Genomic DNA, 22894 nt, shown 5'->3' on the forward strand with positions numbered 1-22894 from the left:
CCGGGTTGAGAATGATCCTGCGTCTCTCAAGAGACCCTAAAGCCGCTTGATGCTTTCATAAGAACCTTGTTGCCATTTAAAAGGTTCCCGGCATCCATCTAACAGGGAAGTAGAAGAAAGAAAAGAAAAGAGGAGAGGCGCTTTGAGTCTTATCTTCCATTGTGACGTGAGAGGGAAATCCCTCGGCTGACGGCCTCAGGTACGAGGCAGCGCTTACAAATGACAGCAATATGATGTGGAACAGCTTCCATCGTTATGTCTTTCAAAGTCGTTATTTCTCTTTCAGCCTTCAAACTGCCTGACATGAGACGACCAGAGACAGACCAGGACATCTGGTCGCAAAAAGAAATGAAAAAGAGAAAGAAAGAAGAGAAAGAAAGCGATGCAATCCATCTCTGAGCCGGGAGGCCGGTGAACTGCTGCTATCTTTTCTTAGGTTTTTCATTCTAATCTCCGGTTTTCACAGAAGTTTCACTCACGTTCTGAAAACCGGCCCGGATGCTGACATTCATCACGGGCTGAGGCATGTGTGTGTAAGCTGCTGTTGTTGTTGTTGTTGTTGTTGTTGTGTACACACGCGTACAGGCACTTCTGCTGCACGATTGGATTGCAGCTCTTTCATCCATTCATCCATCCATTCATCCATCCATTCATCCATCCATTCATCCATCCATCCATTCATCCATCCATCTCTTCATCCATCCATCCATCCATCCGTCCATCCATCCATCCATCCCTCCGTCCATGTTGTCACAACCTTTTTTTCCTTTGGCCTATTGACACACCTGCTCCCAGTTTGCAATCTACACACCTGCTCATCCCCTGCAATCAGCTCCAGCTTTCTGAAGCTCCGACTTTGCAGTCACTCTTTGTCAGACGGTCTTCACACAGGTACGAGCCTTTCCAGAACTTCTCTCTGAACTGATTCCCCATTGTTGATCCCTGTTGGTCCCTAACCCTAACCCTGCTGGCCGCTCCCTGGGACTGATCACCTGGTCGTGACTCTGGCATTGATGCCGTCTCTCTGCTTGCTCCTTGGAATTCTGATTCCTCGCCTGACCCGGACTTCGTCTCAGCCTTTTAGCCTGGTTCTGATTGCCGTGAGTAGCGGCTACAACCAAGCGTAGCGTTCTGCAGCTGTTTGGCCCCTGGGTCCGGTCTTGTCTGGGCCTGTGTGACACGTCCGTCCATCCGTCCATTGTTTGTTTGTTTGTTTGTTGTCGTGTACCAGTGTGTACGGTGCGTCTGCTGCATGATTGTGTTGCAGCTCACAACACACAGGGGCGGATCCTCAAAGTGGCGTGCTGTGCGCCACAGATGCGGGGATCCACAAAGGTTTTTTGCGCTAATGAGATGCAGGTGCAAACACGGCCGCAAATGCGGCACCTGAAACAGGTGCGAATGCTGCGGTCTGGCAACCTGAGAGCAGTTTGCACAGTTTGTCTCCAGCAAGGCACGGATTGTGTGTCCCGGCAGCCTGTATCTCTTTAAAACGTCCCGTTCTCAGAGGTCAAACAGTGGAACTCTGCTGGGATGAAGGTTCTGCTGTGCTGCTGGCAGTACGATGCCTCCTCCTCTACCAGACTGCTGCCATCATGGAGAGGAAGTCCAGACCCGTCAGTCACCAACACCTGAGGCCCAGCTGGATTCTCCACAGCCCGTCTGGAATACTGCCATACACACTGCAGTCTATGCTGATCTATATGTCACATTTCTGGATATATTTCAGGCTTTTCAGAGAGGAAAGTTTCACTCAGAAGCCAGAAACACTGTGACAGACAGACAGAAATGAGCCTGGCGCAGCCTGGCGCTACCTGCGCCGCCCCTCTGTGGATCAGAACCACAGTTTTTGGCGCTGTTTACACGCATTTTCTGGCGCAAAAGCCGGGCAATCGCTTTGTGGATCGGGCCCTCAGTCTCACAACCTGGAACGGCTTTCTGGGTACAGCTTACAAAGATGCAACACACACACACACACACACACACACACACACACACACACAGGTACATGACCAGTCCCAGTCTTTGAAGCCCACGCCGCCACCATGTGACGTGATAAGATGAAAGCGGATCTTTTCAAAGGAAACTTGGCAGCTAAAGGGCAAACTGTACAACAAACGGCACCGCGCCACTCTTTCTGGGCCAATCTGATGGCAGGAACAATTGGATGAAGTAAACAAAAAAAGGAACAAGCTCTAGAAAGACTCTGCTGGAACTTCAGGTCGAAGAGAGGCGTGGCTAGAGCTGCAGGTACTGAAGACACAAATAGAAAACTGCACCCATCCATCAGACCCTCCACAACAACAGTACAGACAACAGTACAGACAACAGTACAGACAACAGTACAGACAACAGTACAGACAACAGTACAGACAGTATATAAACAGAGTATCTCAGGGGTGGACAATAAGCCAATGTTGCCACTGGCCCTCTTTTGAAGGTGACTGGCTGGCCCCACTATTGTGACCAGTGGCCCAGGTCAACGTCAGGTTTTGATCCCCATAATAAAGACCAAGAATCATTTGATTTGATCACATTTATTTTCTGAGGTAGGTTTACAGAAGTGCTGCGAAAAGGCGCAAGTATGTCAATCAACAGTGCATTACTCAGGTAAAGTAAGTTCCTCCTCCATCTCCTCCTCAGTTGGCTGATTTTTGCAATAATAATAATAATCATAATAATTTGTAATAAGCAGGCCCCCAGAATCCAAACATCCCCGTTCATTTCAATGAAGCTGCTCACTCAGAGCAAACGCTGTTTTTGACTTCCGCATTAATGGTGCCATGCATACAGCACGGGCGGTACTGCCCATTCCCATCATGCCTGTGTCACTCACATGATCTATTTGGCCAATCAGAACGATTCTGGAGAACGTCCCTTACAGACACGTCAGGACGCAGCCAATCAGAACGAGCTGAGACACAGCGCGTACGAAGTTGTGACATCACGCTGGGTATGAATTCTTTTCTGGGGATTTATCGTATTTTTTAAAATGACTAAAAGACCATAACTAAAAAAAATCTACAATAGAAAGATTTGCTGTGAATTGTGCTTCAGGTCACAGTCGTCCTGTCCGCTGTATTAAAGGGGTTTGTTGTTGTCTTGCGTTCTATGGGAATTTGGCCCATGCAACTCTCTTGCTGCAGTACCTTGAGTGGCCACTGGGAAAAGTTGGCACGCCGCCATATTGCCAGTCCGGTGCCCAATTCTTATAATACATCCATGGTAATAAGTCTGGTAGAACAAATGTTACCAAACGTTACTGAGTCTTCCGGACTTCTGGGGAAAAAAGCACACGGATGAGAAGTCTGAAGGCAAGTGTGCAAGATAGATAGATGGATAGGTAGATGGATAGATGGATGGATGGATAGATAGATGGATAGATAGTTAGTTAGTTAGATAGATAGATGGATAGATAGTTAGTTAGATAGATAGATAGATAGATAGATGGATAGATAGTTAGATAGATAGATAGATGGATGGATGGATGGATGGATAGATAGTTAGATAGATAGATGGATGGATGGATGGATAGATAGATAGCCAGCTAGCGTGCAAGTTGATCTGGCCGCTGAATGGGATGGAATTCCGTCTCTGAGGGCAAAATGGAGCAACAGGGATTAGGATCTGTCGCTACAGAGCAGTGCTTGACGCTCTTGGTTGAGGCACAAATGCTCCAAGAAAAGAAACAAAGTGAGAAAGAAGAGTGAAAAGCAGACAGAACCAGACGTGAAAGTAACAGAGGCTAATCCCGCTGCCTTCCTTCTCTTTAAACACCAGGGCTCAGCGCCACTTTGATACACCTCCACATAATTGCCCCTGTGTGTGTGTGTGTGTGTCCCACTGTCCCCTCCCCCCGACCCCCCCACTCTCCCTATGTAGGTGTACAATGTTGTCTTGTCTGTCAATCCCACTCATTACGCTTAATCCCGTGGGATTTTGGAGCAGCACTCAGCTGAGGAACAGGGTTTAGCACTTCTTCTGTTCACTCAGTCTGGCCAGAGTGCACGTATGCACGCAGGCACACACTCACACACACACACACACACACACACTCACACACACATGCACACTGAAAAACATGCCTGTCAAGTCACACCAATGCGGCCCAAAAAAGAGAAGAAAGCATTTTTTGCTTGGCAAGAAAAGCAAACAATCATCTCCCATCTGTGAAGATGTGAGATAGAAAGATGAGAGAGAGGTGCACGCACACACACACACACATGTACATCATGCACACGCACACACACACACACGTACATCATGCGCACGCACACGCACACAGGAAGAGGAACTCGGGCCACACTTTCACCAGCTGTTAATACTGGTGCACTGCACGATGGTAATGTATGTCGCCTTATTCCGACCCACATGTACACACACACACACACACACACACACACTAACACACTAACACACTTACACACTAACACACTAACACACTTACACACTTACACACACACACACACACACACACACACTGATGGTGTTTTAAGCGTTGTTTGCACACCAGCTCTGTGTGTAGGAGAAACTAACTACGTGTCTGTAATTAGAAGGCAAAACAAAGCAAAGCCATGTTTGGGTCGTGTTCTCCGGCCCGGCGCTGCACCCGAGGTAAAGAGGAAAAGGTTCTGCTGAGCGAACTGCTGTTCCTTTGTGCTGCTGAACACATGTTGTCCCGCTGAGGTTGCAGGGTGTTTGAAACGAGGGCGTGAATAAACATGTTTCTGTCAATGTGTAGGATTCATTTCCCACCAAAGACGGAGGGGCGGATCCTCAAAGAAGCACAGCGCTGAAATGCAGCGCGTTCTGCAGAGAGACTGCGGCTGCAACCTGCCCCACAGGTGCGGGGATCCACAAAGGTTTCTGCGCTCATGACATGCAGACGCAAACAGATGCAGCACCTGAAACAAGTGCGAATGTTGCGGCCCGGCAGCCTGAGAGCAGTTTGAAAGTGAAAGAAAGGAATTCTGGGAAAGTATTTCATTGGCAGTGCCAAACAGTGGAACTCTGCTGGGATGAAGGTTCTGCTGTGCTCCTGGCAGTACGATGCCTCCTCCTCCTCTACCAGACTGCTGCCATCATGGAGAGGAAGTCCAGACCCGTCAGTCACCAACACCTGAGGACCAGCTGGATTCTCCACAGCCCGTCTGGAATACTGCCATACACACTGCAGTCTATGCTGATCTATATGTCACATTTCTGGATATATTTCAGGCTTTTCAGAGAGGAAAGTTTCACTCAGAAGCCAGAAACACTGTGACAGACAGAAGCTGCTCCTGGTTCTGGTTCTGGTTCTGGCGGTGTTTGCGGGTTAGGGTTAGGGTTAGGGTTAGAGTGCAAACTCTTCCTGGATCTGCCGCTGTTTGAATGAGGCATATTTGCATAGAAGGGGGCGTGTCCTATTGCCCCTAATGACTCATTTCAATACATTCCAATGAGTCTGGCGCAGCCCTGGCACTCCCTGCACCTCTGTGGATCAGAACCACCGTTTCTGGCGCCGTTTACACGGAGTTTCTGCCGCAAAAGCCGTGCAATCACTTTGTGGATCGGGGCCTGTGTTTGGTTTGTCATTTTTGCTGGTCCTATTCCTGGTCCTGCTGCTGGTCCTGCTGCTGGTCCTATTCCTGATGCTGGTTTTGCTTCAGGTGCTGAGGCTTGTGCTGGTCCTGGTGCTGGTACTGTTCCTGGTCCGTTTTGCTGGTGCTGGTCCTGCGTGTTCTCCCCGTGTCTGAGCGTTCCTCCCAGGTCATCATGTTCTCCTTGTCTCTCCGTGTTCTTCCTGTGTCTGCGTGGGTTCCCTCCGGGGTCTCTGGCTTCTTCCCACACTCCAAAAACATGCACGTGAGGTGAATTGGGAGCTCTGTATTTACCGTAGGTGTGTGTGTGTGTGAGTACGAATGGTTGTCTGTCTTTGTTTGTCTCTATAGCCCCTTTCCCATTGGCCAAAAAAGCTAAGGTAGACCCGCTATGAATGGGCCTTTGGTGGCAGTGGGAAAGGTGCACCGACCTGCGCTAATACGCGTCAAACATCTTGTCAAGTAACCCGGGTTGAAATCAGCTCCGGTCGGCATGTAGTGGGTTAGGGTGACCCAGTGACCCGCATCAACATCACATCCTTGACCTGCCGCACGGGATGACGTTGAGCGTTACGTGTGCTAAGTCATGATGTCGCGCCAGTTGCCAGTATATCACGTACCGAAGCCGAAGGTGTCGGATTATGTTCCATCAGTGCTGCAGAATCGCTCATTGTTCTCTGGCTTTTTCGCTCGTGGCTCGCGCACACAACAGACCAAAGGGTGAAAGTGAAGGCTGTGCATCTTGCTTGGTTTTGGTTAGTGGGAAAGGGGCCAAATGCCGATTGATTGAGTCGACCCGCGTTCAGAAAACACAGTGTCAACCGTCTCATGTCAGTGGGAAAGTGGCTTCTGTGGCCCTGTGATGAACTGGTTCCCGATAGCTGGTGGCAGGCACATGTTGCTGTGATACTGGAAGGGAAGGTAGCAGCTAATTAAGGGGCAGAAACACAGACCAGCAGCTGCTGGAAGCAACCGACCGTCTGCTGCACCTTCGGCTCAAGCTGCAACACAAAACTGTCTTTGTGTTTGCAGCTTTGGCTTATTTTTTTCCTCCCTCTGCCATTAGTTATTTTATTTTTTTCCGGGGGAGTTTATTAATGCCAGCAACAACTCGCATAATCCCCACCCGAGCTTTTATTGCTCTTCCTGATTTGCAAACTGCAGCGCAAAAACGCTCCCAGAAGAACCTGTTCAAAAAGACTCACACATTTCAGATGATTTTGTTTTTTAGGTTTTTGACTGCATGGGGATTAAAAGGGGGAAAAGGATTCTGCTGCATATATATACATATATATACATATATATATATATATATATATATATATATGTATATATATATATATATACATATATATATATATATATATACATATATATATATATATATATATATATATATATATATATATATATATATGGAAAAAATACAGATATATGTGTGTGTGTGTGTGTGCGTGTATATATAATATTTTTTTTAAAAAGCTAGTTCGTTTAAAACTTTTTTCATGCTAACGTTAGCTGGCTTTCAAGGGCCACAGCACTTTCAAATTTCCACAGTAAGCTAGTAAATTTTTGCCCTTCGAGTTTTTTTTTTTCTCGTTTTTTTTATATTGTGGCACAATAAAACACGGCTTTCAACGGTCGGCCACTAAGCTTTCAGAGTTAAGCCTCCTGGAGGAGGAGAAATATGCATTTAATCCAGCAACCTTTCAGACCTGAGAGACCTGGAAGACGATTCTTTCTAGGAGGCTTTTTCCCCTCGTGAGTGGACTAGATAACAACAACTGTGGAGGAGTCAACGCAAACCCCCCCCCCAGCCCCTCCAGTATTCCGACCCGGTCCCCCTGCTGCTGGGAAGCGATGACGTTCTGCGATCAGCAGGACCACCTGGCACTGTAGGTAATCCCATGGCTGCGGGGTGGAACACGCTCAGCCACTCCTGGCTGGGATATTACAGTACAGCTGAAGCACAATGGCACCTATTGATGACTGGCGATTAGCCGTCATCCCGCCATTCTGCACTATAGGAAAGATCAAGCAAGCGACTCCCCCCCCCCCCAACACCTCAGTATCAGCGCCCTTCATTCCCTTCTTCCTCCGGCCAAGGGTTTCGGTGATTTCGGTCATTCATGAAGATTAATGTGATTCCTGGGCTCACTGGCAAACATGCATGATTCATTGTAAACCTTTAATACTGCACAGCCCGGCAAACAGCCTGACGGTCGACTTTCTTCCAGGGGTGGGCCAACTTTTTGACTGGTGGGCCACAATGGCTTCTAAAAGTTTAGGGGTTGGAGCAGGAGAGGACGGATGGAGAACCACTCATAGCCACCTTGAAACTCTTAGAACCACCCCTGAACCACCCAGAACATTCCCAGAACCACCTAGAACCACGGAGAACCACCTAGAACCACCTAGAACCACCCAGAATCATCTAGAACCCCCTTGGCCCGTCTACTCCAGGGGTGGGCCAACTTTTTGACTGGTGGGCCACAATGGGTTCTAAAACAAAACATTTGCTTTAATGTCAATTGAAAATGAACAAAAGCAAAGTTGCAACAAAATACACTGCATGGCCATGAAATAAATCGCCACCAAAAAAACCCAGGTCACACACTCTAATGTTTGGTTGGACCGCCTTTAGCGGCACGCATTCGCTGTGGCATTGTTTGGTTGAGCTTCTGCAATGTCACAAGATTGGTTTCCATCCAGTGTTGCATTCATTTTGCCGACTGTACAGGCTTGTACAGTCGGCGCTAGGCGTGATGGGTGCATCACTTCCTCTGCCTCTCTTCTTACCCCGATGCGCCCATCACTCCGGAACAGGGTCAATCTGGACTCGTCAGACCACATGACCTTCCATTGCTCCCCCAGACTTACCCTGTTCCAGAGTGATCAGGGTAAGAAGAGAAGTGATGCACCCATCATACCGAGTGCCCACTGTACAAGCCTGTGGGGGCAGTGCTATGGTCTGGGGTTGCTGCAGTCACTCAGGTCTAGGTTCAGCAACACTGTGTGCTCAAAGAATGAGGTCAGCTGACTACCTGAATATACTCAATGACCAGGTTATTCCATCAATAGATCTTTTTCTTCCCTGATGGCACGGACATGTTCCAAGATGACAATGCCAGGATTCATCGGGCTCAAATTGTGAGAGTGGTTGAAGGAGCATGAGACATCATTTTCACGCATGGTTTGGCCGCCATAGTCCAGACCTGAACCCCATTGACAATCTTTGGGATGTGCTAGAGAAGGCTTTGCGCAGCCGTCAGACTCTGCCATCATCAATGCAAGATCTTGGTAAAAAATGAAAGCAACACTTGTGACATTGCAGAAGCTCATCCAAACAATGCCACAGCGAATGCGTGCCGTAATCAAAGCTGAAGGCGGTCCAACCAAATATTAGAATGTGTGACCTTTACTTTTGGTGGCGACTTTTTTTTGGCCAGGCAGTGTGTGTGTCTTTGAAGCCCCACAGTATGGAGCTCTTAATTCACATGACTCTTATAACGCTGGAAGAAATGGATGAAATACACATATTTTATGACTTACTCACTATTGATATCATTTCTTCAAGTTCGGCAGGCTGGATTAAAAAAGCTTAACATGCCACATATGGCCCCCGGGCCGTAGTTTGCCCACGCCTGCTTTAGTTCCATCACACAAATTAGAGTTGCTAAATCCAAGGGAACTCTTTGTGCCCTAATATCGCACAGTGGGATTTTGAGTATCATGATGCAAGATACTCAGTCCACCACTGTCAAAAAAGAAGGGATCCAATTTTTGTTTTGGTTACGTTTCATCCCCTTGTGTTAAGATGATGACAGGAATGCGAGTTAAATGAATTACGACATATTGTTCTTCCAACTAAACTAAAATTTAATTTAAAAAAAAAAATAAAGATCATCTTTTAATGCAAAATTGATAGAATACATTATTGTACTATATATAAATGTATCAAATAATAACAATGTACCTTGACATGGTCTGCTTCTATCATAGAGCTCTGTCTCATCCAGGCGGTGGGTGTGGGTGTGTGTGTGTGTGAGGGGGGGGGGGGTTCCCTGCACTCCCTCTCTCTCACGCTCCTCTACTGGCCTCCGCTGTAACTCATCGTGTTCTTCTGTGTGGTACTTTTTCGGGTGTTTGATAAGATTTGTGGTGTTGACACAGAACCTCGCAGACTTTCCACACACACTACGTTGCCTCGTTTACGTGTACACGGGGGAAACGACTCTAAACGATGCTTTGTTTTCTTTTTGGCCAGCTTCTTCTTTCGTTCTCTCCTTTGACTCGCTGTGATCAACAAGGCCGCTTCCCTGTACTGGCGAATCAGTGTGCGCAAGCGTTAGCAGAGGAAGGAAGGAAAGAAAGGAAGGAAAAGTAGTTCCTATATCTGACACTAATATTGACTACATATTTCACTTTATACCTTTTTAGACTTGATGGCACATTCGGTATCATTGTAGTCTTCATGGTAGTATTTCCTGTGAAAACAGACTTGGGATCAATCATTTGTGAAAATTGTCCAGATCAGAAGTATCAATATTTCCAGATCAATTTGCACATCAAAAAGCAACTCTGCATGCACAACACGTCCGACTTTGATGCCATGTGTACACACACACACACACACACACACACACACACACACACACACACACACACTCACATTCAGGCACGTTCTGTAGGCCTGCAGGCCAAATGAAAAACCTTTGATGTGTCTTCACTCACACAAATCCTCTTGAGGTTTGGCCACTTCCTTGTTCTTTTCTTTCCCAACACTCTGGAGCAAGGAGACAGCGCTCACCTTAATGCTGTATACACTCAGCAGTCGCTTTAGTAGGCACCAGTCTTGCTTGTGTGTGAGAGTGTGTGCGTGCGCACGTGTGTGCACATGGTTTCATGACAGTGCGTTGTTGTATAGACCCCCCCATCCCTCCCTTGGCAGCCCTGTTGTAAACTGAGGAGGGTCTTACATGAGACTTTAATCCTGCTGAATGTCATCCTGCAAGTGTGGCCCAGATAACAGGAGAGCGAGAGAGAGACAGAGAGAGAGGGAGAGAGAGAGAGAGAGAGAGAGAGAGAGAGCACTGTGAGCTGAGCATGCACATGCGTGGAAGAGACACTTGAGAGATAACATGTTTTGTTTTCTCAATAAACGAGAATACGTTTTCACTGAAACAACACATTTTGAAAAACATCTGGCTTTATGTAAAACAATCTAAAAATGGCCTTTTTTTTTCTTTCTTTTTTTTATAAGATGTCATAGCCCTGCCCAACGGTGCTCGTGGATAACAAGGGGAAATAAAAACAATGAAAGTGATTTGCAAATCTCCATGTTTTAATTTTCATTATTGTTATTTTTTCTTACGGGCAGGTGGACTGAAATATCGAGCCAGAAAATTTGTGATTCATCCATAGTTCATTCCATAGTTCCTGTTAAAATATACATCTCAATATCCTGTTTGCCATATGGCCTCATGGTCCCAAAAATCCATGAAGAAACAGGTCACAGGTCACTCAAGTACAAAGCCCCATCCAATAGGAACAATTTGCTGTCCATCACCTCTTTTTTCCCCTTCGACTTTAGGTTCCCGTTTAATAGCTGCTTTTGTTTTTGATATCACTTTAAGCTTCATTCATTTCATTTATCATTTTCTTAAAACTGCAGTTGCATTCTGTTGCTCCTGATGTTTTATACTGATGCATATTTGTATTGCTGTGTGTGTATATGAGTCTGTGATGTCATGTGGTGGGGTGCAGGGGTGCAGGTTGCAGTTTCTTTGCGTCTTTGTCTGTGGGAACTGCTTGAAAACGAGGACCTACGCTGAGTACATTGAAATTGAAGTTAACGTGTGATCTTCTACCTTCGGGGAGTGAACTCACAGTGCCACACAAGGCCTGGCATAGGTACTGCAGCGTTGTTGCGTCCACGCTGATACTTTTTGAAGATGGCTTCATTGTGAAAGCAGTACTTTTTTTATTTTTTTTTGTCAAGAATTACCGTCTCGGGGTGAACGGGAGCTCAGACAAGCTGTTTACACCGCCGCCCTGAGACATGGCAGCTTTCAAACACTTTACTGGCTACGTGGCAGCGGCGCCCTGCAGCAGGTGACCTACTTCTCAAACTGCAACTCCACCGCTTTACACTGGTTGTGTAATCCAACCATCGCACATCTGATCCTGCTTTTTACAATACTGGGGTGGGCGCTTCAGTTTATAAACAAAAAGGCGGAAAAAATGTATGTATGTATGTATGTATGTATGTATGCAAATTTCCCAATGTGGGATAAATACAAGTATTCTATTCTATTCTATTCTAAATAAAGCCTTTTTTGCACACTTGCTATTTTGCAAGTTTATTGCTCAATTCAGGTCAGATTTTAGTTTTGTTCAGTTTCTTTTTGGCTTCTCAATTTAAATGTTCTTCTTTTCTCATGCACTGTAAATGCTGACTGCTGTGACAGTGAACCTTTTCTGAACCTTTATTTAGATGAAAAATGAGAGCGCTAAAAAAGCTAAAAGGTTCCCTCTCATTTCAGATAAGCAACTCCACCTATGTTGACCCACAACACCGTGTGACAGACACATTCGAGGAGGAAGCCAATACAGCCATCCCACACACGGATGACCTCCGGGAGGGAGGGGGGAGGTGAGTGTGGGCTTGTGGTGGTGTTGGCCTGGCGTGAGAGATAAACTGCAGCCTGCTGCTATATGAAGCCCAATTAGTGGCCAGCTCTCCTGATGCTGAGTGGCAGACGGACCTTACAGATGTTGGTGCAGTAGCCCGGGCCGCTGGCTCTGGAGTCACGCAGCCTCGGTGGGAGGAAGCAGGTAGATTCCTGTTAGTCAGCCCCACTCCCCCACCCTGATCCACCAGACAGTGGGATTTGATCGCAGCTCTGGTGACACGGAGAGAAAACGGTGAAATGACTCCTTCCCTTAATAACTATTAAAATACATTTAGTGCTCTGCCTCAGCTGCGGCTGTCACTCAGTATCTGAAGTGTTTGCTTTCTGTGAAGCATTTTAAGTGTACATGTGTATGCCTACTGTCAGTGTGTGTGTGTGTGTGTGTGTGTGTGTGTGTGTGTACATGTGTATGCCTATTGTGAGGGTGTGTGTGTACACATGTACATGTGTATGCCTACTGTCAGTGTGTGTGTATGTGTGTGTGTGTGTGTGTACATGTGTATGCCTACTGTGAGGGTGTGTGTGTGTGTGTGTGTGTGTACATGTGTATGCCTACTGTGAGGGTGTGTGTGTGTGTGTGTGTGTGTACATGTGTATGCCTACTGTGAGGGTGTGTGTGTGTGTGTGTGTGTGTGTCTGGGCACCTTGTCAGTGAGCAGCGCAATATTAACAGCGATCACATGCCGTGTGCAGTGAGAATCGCAGGTGTGAGTGCTTTAGTGTGAATCAACCCCCCCACTGCACGTCTGTGATTGGCAGCCAGGAGGTGTGAGGGGGGGTGGGGGTGGGGAGGTGCTCTGGGGCTCTGCTCCTTAAAAGCCCAGACTGGGGGGAAGAACACAGGATTTGCCCCAAGGCCTGAGGCTACATGGTGTTTTTATTGCCTGTGTGTGTGTGTGTGTGTGTGTGTGTGTGTGTGTGTGTGAGTGAGTGAAAGAGAGAGAAACTCACAAGCAGGATATCTGGGGGAAAATAACAGGTTTCAAGTCAAACCGGCAGCGATTCCCTGGACTCTGTCTTTAAATCCCGACACCTCTTTCCATCACCGGGCCTGTTGTGGATATTCACAACATTCCCCACTTTCTTTGTCTGCTCCCTTCCTTTAAAAGATTCCAACACAAAACGAAAAGTTTTCTCCTGAGGGAACGGGCTTTTGTGCACCGAAATCTCCAAAAACACACCAGTAATCCCGCCCTCCTTTCCTACCCCAAGCGCCCCCCCCACACCCCCCCCCCCCCTTCTTTGACACCCAAAACACACACACACAGGCAACTCAAAGTTGGCTGCGAAACAAATACTTAATATATTAGCCTCACAGTATGATTAGCACCCCCCCCCCCCCTTCCCCATACTGACATAAATCATGGCGACTCTGAGAGCCTCCGCATTCCTGACTGGGAGAAAAAGAAAAAATGCGATCAGTTCTCTGTCGGCCAACTCTTTGTGGTAAATACCTGGAAGAGTCCCGAGGCGTGGCACCCGAGGACGTGATTGATAGAAGTTGTAAATCAGAGGTGAATACGGTACAGAGTGAAAGAGAGCGGGGAGTGAAGGGGTGAAACATAGTGACAGCTGGAGGTGAGTTGATTCACAAGCTGCCTGAGTCGAGCATGAGCTGGGAGAGCAAACCAAAGCCCCTTTCCCACTAGAATCTGCATTAATCTGCATTTGGTGGCAGTGGGAAAGGCTCGCCGAGCCACACCGACATACGTCAAAAAACCCGGCAAGGGACCCGGGTTGAAATCGGCTCCGATGGTTCTCAGCTCCAATCGGCTTGCAGTGGGAAAGCCAGACCCCGGACGACATCACATCTTTTACCTGCCGCACAGGATGACGTTGAGCGTTACGTGCGCTAAGTCATAGTAGCCAGTCGCGAAGTAGATCACGTACTCCATTATGTTCCATCAGTCCCGGTCTCCAAGCCAACGCCCCTAATCTCCAAGCCAACGCCCCTATGATCTTGATAGCCAACAATCTTCACCTTTGATCTGCGCCGCCTTTATGAACCAGTCTCCCGTCTTCCCTGTTGCCAGATTATCTGTTTTGCTTTGCAACAGTAGTCCAGCGCCTGTCTCCTTGTTGTACTCCTTCGTTCCCCGGTTGACAACAGCCCGCCTCCGACCCCGCCTCCGCCTCGTCCTCGGACCGACTCCCCGGTAACGACCCTGTTCGGCTCTGACTACGTTCCTCGTCTGCCCCGTCTGGACCCTGTCGCCCCGACGCCGATCTCGCCTCACCGCCCGCACTGGTTCTCGACCCTGGACTGCCTGACCTCAACTCTTCAATAAACCTCTTGAACTGCATCAGTGGTTGTCGTGCATTTGAGTCCACCAACACCTGACACCGTCAGCGCTCGGAAATTGTTCATTGTCCTCCGGCTTTTTTGCTCGTCCACAAAATAGACCAGACGCTGAAACGATCGCTGCACGGCACAAGCCGGCCGCGTAGGGGCCAAGTCGGGCGTGAAGGACTCCATCGTTCCGTGGCTATTGGCGGAACGATTCTACAGTCAACAGTGCCCAACAACAAGGAACCCTGGCCACCGCCAGACTGGCCTCCATGTCGCTCTCCATTGTTTACTTCCCTGAATTCTGTCGCACTTCATCTACACGATATCAGCGTGATGACGTCAGCAGACACACGAGGGTGAAAGCGGAGGGGGTGCAGCTTGCCAGCGGTGGTGAGACCCCGCTGGTGTTGGTCAGTTTGGGAAAGGGGCTCAAGAGCGTGGTTGGGTGGTCGGTCGGTTGGGCGGGCGAACAGACCGGAAAGCACACGGCGTGTTGAGGCAGAGGATGAGGTCGTGAGAACAAAAAAAACAAACAAAAGCAAAATAAAAATAAAAATACACACTCACTTGGGCTTTCAGGCTGTGACAAAAGCAAAAGAATCTTCATTGTGAATTATAAAAAAAGAAAAGTCTTAACAGGCCCACAACATGTTGAAATGACGACTGGAGGTGTGGGGGAGAGGCAGTCACAGTGTAATTTTAATTGCCTGCAAGAGAAAGAAAAGTAGAAGGACTGCAGCAGGAAGTAGCAGGAAATGGCGGGAAGTAGCAGAACTGCAGCAGGAAGTCGCAGGACTGGAGCAGGAGGCAGCATAGCTATATATATATATATATATATATATATATATATATATATATATATATATATATATATATATATATATATATATAAAATGTATTTATTTATTTTTAATCGCACTCCAATCCGGGAGTTAATCGTGATTAAAATGCCTCATTTGAAGTCTGCCGAAGGCATTCAACAGATGTGTGTGCAACATAAATAATGACCAGAAGTAAGTCCTTGATGACGGGTTTCTGTTTCTTATTCAAAATAAACATGCATTGTGGGCAAGTTGGCTGGGGCGACATGTCCTATGTGGACAAAGTTCAGCGTAACTCGGACAGACTGGGCCAGGCATAAAAAAAAGAAAAGAAATAAAAAAGCATCCACGCTAAAATATTCATTGCTTGCTCACTATTGGGGAGCTGGATGCTCCCCGACCCGACTCTGAGAATAGATTAACGGTGAGAATTTTTTTATGGCGCAATAAGAGTCTCGCAGTAACGCAACACGTTAACACCGTTGACGGCCCAGCATTAACTGAATACTTACTGTTGCTATTAGAGCTATTTGAGCGAGTCCATCTCTCAAACGGGTCCAACTAGGAACTAAACTCAAAACGCAGAACGCCTGGATTATTATACCACCATGAACATCTAAATTACCCATATGTTAATCAACCAAACTATTCATCAATAAATAGCCAATCAATCACCATTTATTAACAAAATTGTTAATTATCAGAATGTCCATGACTTTGAGTCTTTACACAGAAGAAAAACAAGCTCTGAGATGGGTCTAATGTAAGTTTTTGTTATTCCTTGTCTCACAACTTCAACCTTGCTGACTTTGTTGTCTTTGCTAGGCAACACCTTTACCACAAGTCCAATCAGCCGGTCATTCCGTTGAGCCTGACTGTCTTTCATCAAAACTACATCATCCACTTGAATGCTTGGCTTGTCATCAGTCCACTTGTGACGTTTCTGGAGAGTCACCAGATGTTCCTGTCTCCATCGCTTCCAGACACTGCACCTGTTTCCACTGACTTGTGTGAAGGTCCTTACGATCGAAGTCACCTGGAGGAGCTGTCACTGCAGTCATCTGAATCTCTGAATGAGAATAATTGCAGGTATCAGTACAGTCGGACTGTCAGGATCAGTTGACACTGGAGTTAACGGCCTGGCATTTAAAATGGCCAGGACTTCTGCCATCAGTGTTGTCAACAGTTTGTGTGTGAGGTGGTTGGTGTCAGACCGCAGCAAAATCCCTTCCAGAATCCAAAGCGCTACTCCTATCAGTCTCTCCCAACAACCTCCCATATGGGATGAATGGGGGGCGTTGAAAGTCCTCGTGCAGCCCTGTTTGTCAAGGTAACTTGTCAGCTCTGGATCAGTGGTGTTGGTTTTTAGCTCTCTGCTCGCTCCAATAAAGTTTGTGCCTCTGTCAGAGCAAAGCTGTTTGGATGGTCCACGGATCGCAAAGAATTGTCTGAAAGCATTTATAAAACTTGAAGTGGACATGGATTCTAACACTTCAATGTGTGTTAGAATCGCATGCTCATGCATGTGAATAACACTGCCCATCGCTTACTTTCAGCGCTGCCTCCACGAGTATGGCGAGTGACAATGCTCCATGGCCCGAAGTCATCCAGTCCAACGTAGGTAAAAGGTGCTTCTGTGGTCCCTCCCAGTTTTGCAGGTCCCACAGTTATGGAGGACACTAGACACTGGCCGTTTTCCTCCCACTATCCACACTCCTGCTGAGTGGACGGCACCTTCAGTAAGGTGACGACCCTGATGGTAAATGTCCTCATGATAATGTCTCACCATGAGAGTCGTGATGTGTTTTGGGTAGTATGACAGGATGTCTCTTGTCTCTTGGTAAGTCAGCATTTGTAAGGTGACCTCCAATCCGAAGGAGTCCATCCTCGTCGATGAAAGGACTCAACTTTCTCGGCGGACTCTTCTTTGACAGCTGAATCCTGCCTCTCAAACAGTTTAACTCTTCTGCTCGTAGCAATCTTTTCCTGCTAGAAAATCGTTCAAAGCGTGCTGAGCTGAACTGACCTTCCGTAGCTTTGGTGTAGTTGACAACAACTTGAGGCTGGATTTCCACATCATGTTCAGGATTCAAGATCAAAACTGTTTCTTTGTAGAGGCTCACTTGCGTTTTTCAGGAATCCTGGACCTATGAATCAGTTTGAAGCTCTGAGGATGTCTACAGACTTGGACCTGGTGGCGTGATCCGCCGGATTCTGCTAGGTGGAAACATACTGTGATGACTCAATTTCCTGATGCGACACATTTGTTTGTAATGGATATATCCAAGAACAATCAAACAAAAAAAACAATCCTACTATCAGTAAAAAATCTCACAGCATGCATCTCAACGTCTACCATCTCAACTGCCAGTACAGCGGCACACAGTTCCAAACATGGAATTCTGTGAGCTGGATACGGCGCCAACTTTGCTTTGCCCATCATGAACCCTACGTGGCACTGGTTTTCATCATTGGTAACACGTTTGTGCTTGTGGGAAATTCCTGGATCCTCTTCAGGAGTCAATGTTCAACTGCGTCAAAGCTACCATAGGTCTCTTCCAGTCTTTGACAAGCCATGTTTAGCCCTGCAGCTGAATTGTGGCTGAGTATGACTAATTATTTGTGCTTGTTCCTTAGACACTGGCCTGAGCCATTTAATCAGGAGGTCTAACTCCTCTCTTGGAGTTAATGCAAGTTCATCAATGACGCTTGGAAAAGATGTTTTCCGGGTGGTCGTCGAACTCCATTAAACCAGATGTGACTACTTCTCTTTAGGTATTAGATATTTTGCGACATCTGGTGTGGCTGCTATCTCCTTTAAAGAGTTGTCAGGGACCCACCTCTGCCGTGCAGACTGTCTCAGGTAAGTTGAATTTACAGTTGAATCTTAATGTCTCTTTTGTTGTGTTTGCACAGGGGGAACGTTTGCAGGGGTATTTTGTGTGGCGTCCACTGCTGGTTGGATGTTCACATCTTTATGAGCTGTTTGCAGGTGAGTATCTTCATTTTCTATTTTGAAATTACTCATTTCTTGTTCAACCTTCTCTACTGCAGGTTGTGAACATGTGCGCATAGATGTGCGTCTTGATGTGCCACAGCTGTGTTGCAAAACATACTCACTGATCCGTTGTGCAGCGTTGGCTGGTGGGAGAGGTAAGTCAATGTCATGGCGAGAGTCTATCTCTTCAACGTCCACAGCAGCCACAAACACGGCCTCTTCTGCCCTGGTTGTAGCTGCATCTTTGCTTCAGTGTTTCTTCTTGAACCTTCATCTCCGCTTATTTTTCAGCGAACGAAGCCTGCGTGCGAGCAGCTTCGGCTCTTGCTCGTGCTCTGAGTGCAGCAGAGCAGACTTGCTACTTGATTGTGCAATGGATCTAGTCGCCAAGGACTGACGTGTTTCTTCTGTGTTTACTTCATTCATCCATCTTGGTTGCCATGACGTTGGGAAAGCAATAATGAAATCAGTGTTGAGCTGCTTCGTGAAGAACATGGGTGTATTACTGTCTTCTTACTATTCTGCCCTTGCTATACATCAACTCTATACAGCTAGACAGATAGTGACAGCAATGAAGAGAAACTCCATAAGTCTGGTCGAGGATTTATGCTTTGTCTTTTGTTTTATTTCTCAGAATTCTTCTCATTAATCGTTGTAAGACTTTAAACAAACAGAAAATAAACATTACAGAATGTAATGTCCGTTGTCTTTTTATGACAATAAAATATAAAGTTAACCACATTATATATATATATTTATATGATGCAAAATGGGCCTAAACTCTCATTGCGTCCTGGCTTCCTGAGTTTGCGGAAATGAGTCACACCTACTCCTCACCCAGAGACCCCCCCTAACCACCATCACGCACACGTCATCGTTGAGGTGTTGCCGACTTCTCCATACTTATGTTCAACCTGGCGGGACAACTATTGACAGGTGGCTGTGGATTGGGCCTTGGTCAGACACCTCCAGGAAACACACACACACACAAACACACACACACACACACACACACACACACACACAATACGTGTGTATGTACGAGATGATCCAGGTTAATAAATCAGGAAATGAAGGTATCTCTCTGTTCTTTTTCTCACGTCATAATTAATGTATAGGATAATGACTGTTTATGGTGATAAGAACGACTTGGGAACCTTTCATTAAAAGTGAAAAGTGAGATTGAAGCAACCAAGAGATGCGAAGCCCTTGGAGGAATGTGAGCAGGACGACTTCAAACAAACAGACACCGCCGAGGTGTAAACTGGCATTTTGTCTAATTGGGGAGAAAAAAATTGCAGACTGACTGGGATGTTTCCCACCAGTTGTTAATTTGGGACTGAACCCCGGTGATACACAAGCTCTGAAGCAGAGCAGGTCATCGCAAGGCGAAGACCCGATTGTTTTTCCTTGGTTTTTTCTCAGGGACTGATTCCACGGAAGACCAATTCAAAATGAACGGAAGACCCAATTGTTTTTGCGTGGTTTATTTTTTTTCCCATATTATTGGGGCTGAGCCCGACGAACGACGGGGTTCAAACGTGCTTCATTGTTTTTCCAATGTTTATTATTGTTATTTACCTAATGCGTCTTTCGCCCGAATTTTGACCCCTTTAACCTTGTTCGATCTCAACGAACTTCGGCAAGCACGTCGGGATCAGCTTATTTTTTTTCTGATGCAACAATAACAGCTCTCGGTTCTCCATAGCCCCACCAAAAAACAACATCCACACAAGAAAAATCCTGTACGAACGTCGTAGAAACGTAGGACCAAAACCCACACGTGCATGTGATCCTCGGCTACATTTCAAATACTCTGGCCGAGAATCTATCTTCGACAGACATTGCGCAATTTGAGCTTGTTTGCAGGTATGTGCAAAAAAACTTCAACAATCTTTAAGCATCTTCTCCAAAACCGCAAATGTTTTCGGCGTGCCATACATTGTATAACATAGCTAAGACTGCGAAGATCAAAAACTCTGAAGGAAACGATTAACTTCCCCGTAGTTTATTTTTAGTGAAAATTTTCGTATAGTCTACATGCACTAGCGACAAAACGCAACTTAAACCACCCTCGTTTCAAAAAGGGAGGGGCTAGAGTCACGAAAAAAAAATACTGACGTGTACTTCTTATCAAGGTCAAAAAGTTTGTAATGTTTTTTTGCCTTTCACATAGAAAGAAAGTGTCCAATTTGTATAATTTGATGATCCAAAAATGTCATAACCAAATTTCTGCTCACATTTGAACACCATTTTGATCCTTGATCAATTTTGAAGAAATTCGGCAAGCACATCAGGACTGGTGAAAACGTTTTTTTAATGCAACAATGACAACTGGAGGTGCTCCATAGCACCACCTACAGGCAGGGTCAATAGGAGTCAGAGGCATCTGAAAGGGTCGGAATGCATCGGAGGGGATTGCAGGCGTCAGGAGGTGTTGGCGTGTAGGACGTATATGTATGTATTTATGTATGCGTATGTGTAGTAGAAAATAACTGTTTGGGATTGCTGGGACTACCACTAATGAGACTGTGCATCTTTAAGAGCTTTGGAGTAGGCTTTCTGATGTTCTCTGTAGGCAACTGTGCACAGTAAGTCCAGATGCCAAGAGACGCTGCTCCAGGACATGACCAGCTGCCTTCATTCCCCTCAGCTCGATAGTGAACCAAGGGCAGAGCGCGAGAACGCAGCAGCCGTGGTGAAGTTACACAGCAGTAAGAACAGGTAGGGGTCGCTGTTTCATTCTCTGAATTCTTCGCTTTACACCGGCACGAGTGGAACATTGGTCTTCGAGAGTGCTTACAGCTGATCCGGCATGTAGACAATCCTTTTACTTCTACGCTGCTCTATATGCACACATTGTCTCAAATCCATGTTCAAAAAGTACTTGAAAGACAAAATAGAATAACAAAACATCTATCAGACACGGAGCTACTGGAACAGGCAGCTACTAGCATGGTGCCTAGTGCTTCCTGACATGATCATGGACTGAGCCCGTAAACAAGACCAGTTCAAGTTCAAAGTCAAATCAAAGTCAAAGGGAACTGGTCTTGTTGTTGTTGTTGTTGTCGTCATTATAATAATAATAATAATAATAATAATAATAATAATAATATTAATTATTATTATTATTATTATTATTATTATTATTATTATTATTATTATTATTCGCAGCGACTGCTGGCTGGAGGACCTGATTACCACAAAACATTGCGGAATATTTACGTAACAGAATACTGCAGCTGTCTTCACCCTTGATAGGGGACACTGTGAAAATGTTAGAAATGTAAAACTTCATTCTTTAAGTGTGTGTTTGTCATTCAGTGACTTCAATTTTAAGAGAAATCGAAAGTCGAATAAGTTACCGCATGCAGTTCCTTCTCCGTCAAGCCTTTAAAAAAATGCAATAATAACACAGTAGTCATAAAATGATATCATATAAGCAGCAGCGGGAAAGCAAACAAGTGTTTCAGTATATTGCTTTTACAGTCACGGTGTGTAATAATAACGACGCAGAATTGAACCTGTATGGATCCTTATCAAATAGGTACATCTACAGTATGTGTCTGTGTCTGATTTAAACAACAAGCAACCAAGAAACAGCACTGCCGTTCCAGCCCATTAAAGTAGTGCATAAAGATGACCAATTATCTCTGGAGTCAGTTTAAGTAGCAATATAGAGTAAGAGGAAGGACAATATATTACTTCAGGGGAGTCAAACTTAAATACACAGTGGGGCTGAAATTTAAAACTTGGTCAAAGGTCTCGGGGCAACATTGATATTTATTGAAAAAAATCTTCCTTTCTTGTATGGACCCAAATAAGTTTTTCTTCAACACTGAACATGAAACAAGCAAAGCTTAATACTGTAGAATAAATAACTTGCACGCATGCAAAATCAAATTTCAGATTTAAAAAACACTCATCAAAATAAATCAAATGTAAATATAAACTCTATGGCCATTTTTCAATTTGCAACCTTCTGATTTAAATTTCAACAGTAACCTTTTTCAACAGGGGAATAATACATTGTAAAAATAAAATAGTAATGCTGGATTTATGTCGAATGTATCCCGATACTTGGTTTTCAAGAAAAAATTGTATCCCTTGATTTAAAGTGGAAAAGTAACTATAATGAAATATCAGTGAGTCTCCCAAAATAGCAAAATGAGAGGGAGAGAGAGAGAGAGAGAGAGAGAGAGAGAGAGAGAGAGAGTCCTGGAGTTGATTTGTCCAGTTTCATCTGGGACAATCGACGGGCCAAATGAACTACGGTTGGGACAAAATGATTTTGGTGAAGCTTGGCAACTTCACAGACACGGGTGGATAATAATAAAACCTCAAAACGGAGGAAGCTTACAATCAAACGGCGAGGAGCACGGAGAGGCTGTGCAAAAACACACACTGGATATCACATTCTGAGGTTTAATATAAATTGGACGTACGAGAGCGGCATGCGCTCTGGCATTCACGATGTTAGACTCACACACACAAACACAGCAAATGAAAGT

This window comes from Nelusetta ayraudi, unplaced genomic scaffold, assembly GCF_046127955.1.
Source record: "Nelusetta ayraudi isolate G7.1 ecotype Tasmania unplaced genomic scaffold, CSIRO-AGI_Nayr_v1 ptg000164l, whole genome shotgun sequence".
NCBI lineage: Eukaryota > Metazoa > Chordata > Actinopteri > Tetraodontiformes > Monacanthidae > Nelusetta > Nelusetta ayraudi.